This window comes from Solanum stenotomum, chromosome 5, assembly GCF_019186545.1.
Source record: "Solanum stenotomum isolate F172 chromosome 5, ASM1918654v1, whole genome shotgun sequence".
NCBI lineage: Eukaryota > Viridiplantae > Streptophyta > Magnoliopsida > Solanales > Solanaceae > Solanum > Solanum stenotomum.
Genome location: NC_064286.1, coordinates 38,061,446 through 38,066,720, shown reverse-complemented (window position 1 = coordinate 38,066,720; position 5,275 = coordinate 38,061,446). Strand labels below are relative to the sequence as shown.

Below are 5,275 nucleotides of genomic sequence, written 5' to 3'. Positions count from 1 at the left end.
TTTAAGAGATTTTATAAAGATTGTAACCTTCACATTTATTCAAATACAAATATTATGGTTTGCTTGCTATTTTTCTTTTCCTGTTTACTGTATTTCAATATTGAAACTTTAGACGCTTACACTTCTCAAGTTCAAAATAGAAATCTCTTATTAGGGGTGAAAAGATCTCATTCCATTTGGTCGTATCATTCTTAAAATTAATATAGACTCGTTATACTTTTTGATGGTCAATTGGTATATGCTAATAGGCTCATCATAGTTTCCTGATAATCGTTGTGTTTGGGCTAACTTATGCACCCTGACTAATTTTACGAGATATTTGTTAGGGTTTTGTCCTGATTTTCTTATTTTTTTTGAAGTTTATATTTTCCTATAAGAAAAGACAAAATATTACCATAAATATTTTTACTTTTCCGGAAAGGAAATATAATATTCTTCAATAATTGGTTTATTCTTTCCTTAGAGGAAAAATTTGGAGATCTATAAATTGAAGATATCTATTCTCATAGCATAACATAATAGCATCCACAATGTAGACAATTAAGAGTTTTGTTTATGGAGAAATTTTCTCTCTACAGTTTTAATGTCTTTTTTATTAGTTTTTAATTATGTAGGCCAACTGGTGCTATCATATAATAATATTATGTTTTTTAGTATAATTTTATTTGTCATCTAATTTATAAACCATATTATTTGCAATTGTAAGTTTCCACGTGACGCCAAATCATCCTTCATAACCCAACAAGTGGTATCAGAGCACATGATTCAATGATCCAATGGTTCAATAACCCAGGTTCATCGAGGTTGAAGACAGGTTCAAGGCGGTTTCAAATTAATTTGCAACCAATTTGATGATAAAGAAGATTTCTATCTAGCTACATATGGAGAAGAAGTTTTAAACCATATTTTCAACATTTCTATTGCTGCAATTTTAAAAATAAAACAAAATATTTTTAACCCATATATTTTAAACTTTATTTTTAACCATGACAAGCAGCAGTGATGAAGACTATATGAAGAACAAAGATTATCATGCAATTGAAGAAGGTGGATCAAGTTTTGTCAAGAAAATCCAGCCAAAATGGGAGATTTGTTAGGGTTTTGTCTTGATTTTCTTACCTTATTTGAAGTTTATTTTTTCCTAAAAGAAAAGACAAAACATTACCATAAATGTTTTTACTTTTCCAGAAAGGAAATATAATATTCTTACATGATTGGTTTATTCTTTTCTTAGAGGAAAAATTTGGAGATCTATAAATTGAAGATCTCTATTCTCATAACATAACACAATAGCATCCACAATGTAGACAATTAAGAGTTTTGTTTATGGAGAGATTTTCTCTCTACAGTTTTAATGTCTTTTTTATTAGTTTTTAATTATGTAGGTCAATTGGTCCTATCATATAATAATATTATGTTTTTTAGTATAATTTTATTTGTCATCTAATTTATCAACCATATTATTTGCAATTGTAAGCTTCCGCATGATGCGAAATCACCCTTCAGAACCCAACAATACTTGTCTTCACCAACCACCAACAACATATACAAAGTAACTTTGTCCTTGCTCAGAGCATAAAAAGGAAAGGTGACTTGACTTCATACTAGGCATAGTTCAAAATCATCCAAAGATAAATTAACAGTAACAGGTAGTAGAAGTAACATGTGAACTCTTTTCTGAGCCTAATTCTTCCTTCTTCCTTATTTTCACTTCATTAAGAACACGTCTAGCCCATTCAGAAAAATAGGTCTTATTGTATCCAATTTTGCCATTTTTATAAATGGACATGCAACGTTTATCATCGTCCGAGTAAGGGCAAGAATCGCCATCAGGATCACGCCATGCTCCTTGGTGTTTCATCCCTGACCAACTAGCTATCCAGTGATACACATATTGGCCTACACCTGCTATTTTAAGCCACCCTTTGGGGAAAAACTCTAACACACTGCTGTTTTTGTCCATGAGGAACAAGTTTGTTAATTGTGCACCATGTGGAGATATTAGTATGTCTGTCAAACTCATCACCCTCACCTGTAAACATTAAATCAATCATCATCGAAATAATACACATGAGTTAACAATTTTGATAAGAACAAGACATTATTAAAAAATATACGAAAGTGATCGACACATTATTATCTAGAAGTATTTGAACCAAAGATTTGAATGATCACCTTAATCATTACTATAGAAGCTTTCTTTTCTCACAGAATTCACTCAATAACTCATAATATTCACAAGGTAATTCTCGGAAGCCCATATCATATATCGTGTGTATCAGTGTATCTCACAAACAGATTTTTATGGATATACATGATATACAGGAGATGCAACCAATACACAGGATAAATTATACTGATATACATGGTCATTTACTCAAATATACATGCGATACACATGAATGGAGTCGTCTTCAAGCTTGATATTTAGTTTTAAAATTATCTCAAAGCATCTTCCAAATTGATATTCAATCTTGTTAAGATGTTTTCAACAAAGTCCAGTATCACCAAATCACAATAACAAAGATTTATTATTGATATCCATTGTGAAATTACCATTAACCTATAACAACAAAACACCTAATTAAAGAGCATCTAACCTCTCTACCATCTTCTAGGAATTAAGTCAGGTCTCCAACAAAAGAACAAAGGTAGTAATTACATAATCAAATGACTAATCAATGAACTACACCTATAGGCTCTCTTTGATAGTTGGAGTTACTCTAATCTATCTACCATTTCCTTCCTAATCATTGTCACTTTTGTGTCTATATGTAAATGTGAGCTCCTAAACACTTTTCAATTCCTTGCCTTCCAAGTAAGTTAATTGTAGTAGTTCTTTCTTGGTTTTGTCATCCTCCCCTGCTACAAATATATTGGACTTAACCATATTAACAACCAATCCAGCGACCCTACTAACATTTCATATGTTTTCCTCAAATCTATCTTCGTCAAACACCTAGGTGAAGTTTTTCTACCATAATGCCTCCATAAGATATGACAAATAAGTACATTATGGATCATGGACCTCCTTTGAGCAAAGGAAGCTTGGTTTTCAGCCACTATGTTCTTCACTGCATCTTTCAATTTGGAACATATCATTTTAGAGATACATTTAACATTGGCTAGCCTGTTCAGGATTACTTACTTTCGATATCAAGGCTATATTTTAATATTGAGTTGAGCCAACAGATTTTCATTTTTGAAAAATTCCAAGACAGCCTTAGTGACATCCTGTCCTACTACACTTCAAGCAACTTTGTAAAATCTGCTGTCAAATTCATTAGGCCTTGGACTTCTATTGCTATATATGTCAAATATAGATATTTTAACATCCTTTCTGGTTAAGGTCTTCAAGAGATTCAATTGTTGTGAGCTGGATCAAACGGGTCTATTTATTATGTACTATCATTTTGATGTGTTTACTAGTAAGGGTAAAGTAGAAAAGAATACGTAATTAATCTTGTCTTGAATTTCTAAAACGATAAATAATTTAAGCTACTTTTAGAAATGAGAGAGGGAGTATTACCTGTTCACAGAAAGTGAGATTATTGGAGTAAGCAAGTATGAAGTGACAGCCTTCCATCTTTTTACATTCCTTGTCAAAAATTCCAATGACAGCAGAATCATTCTTGAAAGATCTTGGTCCATTGTTAACTCTCATGAACATTGTCATTCCGATCACTGGCGTTTTCCTTTCGCTTACATTACAATAAATTCTAGCCTTACACCTTAGCAAATCATATACTTGAATCCTTTTTTGTCTAGACATACCCCCTTCATTATGTCTCATCACCACAGCATCCTCAAAACAAGTAGCATTATTACTAATATTTTCAATTTGAAGTGGTTCACCAAAAGTAGCTTCCATTAAAGATTTCAACCAAGATCCCATTTTAATCCTAACTTCACCCCAATGGTACAAAATCCATCTAGTGGGAGTACGCGAACATTGGCTGTTCTTGATATGCCATGCTACAAATGGTACCATAGATGACAAGCCATGCCAAATGTTATCATAATTATAGTGATTGTTTGACACAAATGTGAGACCTTTCTTTAAAGTAGAGTTGTAAGGCAAATATTCAGGCCATGCTAGTGCATATGAATTCTATGCGCCATCATGAGTGTTATTACCTTTAAGGCACAAAACTTTACCTTTTGATGCATTTGAAGGGAATCTTTGGTATTGGACTTCACCTTCTTCATGTGTGTCATACATTGAACTCATGAACCATGTGTGACCTTGTTGAGCTGTCGATGAGTACCGTAAGTCTTTCAAAGGAAGAAATATAACCGATTCACGAAGTAATTTCTTGGTCACCATTAATTCTTTGGTGAGATTATTGAAAGTTGTGTTGATGATAACTTTTTGCCTTTGATTGAAGAAAGCCCATGATGGTAATGGAGATGAGGAAGGTGGGGTTTGAAGAAATTTGATTTGGAAAAGAATGAATAGAATGGGACAAGTGATGATGAGGATGAGATAGATGGAGAATGAATAACTTGTCTTAGGATGTTGTTTAGCATGGTATGGCTTATTCATTGCCATTTTGTCTTAGTTAAAGCTAGGAAAGGGCTTAGATTTGAGATGGAGATATATAATGATATTGGACGTGTAGTAAAGACATAAAATATAAAACTATATGTATGATATTCCATGCAAACTTAGAAACGTGACTAGTGTGAGGAACCACAAGCTTTTTGGATGACAAAGGAAACAAGGAAATAAAATTAGACAAGCTAGCCACTACTAGAGTTCACCAAAGTTTAACCATTAATTTCTGAATTTAACTAAACTATCTATATCTAGATCTATATTATATAAAAAACATGAAGGTCCTTAGCCAATGTAGGTATTTAAGGCTCAACCATCAGACCAAAACCGACTCCTTAGTCCTATATGGACATTAGCTTGCTGGTACAACATTAGCTCAGATCAACCTTTATATCCTGGCAAGATATATTGACCCCTTTTGATGGGGATTATACATCAAACTCCATGTTGGAGCTCACATGGTTATATGTCAATTTATATTGATTGAACTTTTTGTTCTTCATTAAAAGATTCTACAATAGACTAAATTGTTATTATGCTAATATTTAGGACTTTAAATTAATCGAAGTTATAACTATTAAATCTTTACTTATTTGTAAGAGCCTTTAAAACTGACTAAAATTTTGCTTCTTAAATCTTTTCTTATTTGAAGCAAATCCAAAGTTTTGGGGAAAATGTAATCGATTGAAAGCATCTTGCTAGGAAGAACTAGAAATA

At 32.4% G+C, this 5,275-nt stretch overlaps 1 pseudogene; it reads right to left on the bottom strand.

Annotated features, from left to right (window-relative positions):
• Nucleotides 1-1,636: 1,636 nt before the first annotated feature.
• LOC125865868 (uncharacterized) lies at nucleotides 1,637-4,552 on the bottom strand (annotated as a pseudogene).
• Between the last annotated feature and the right edge of the window lie 723 nt (nucleotides 4,553-5,275).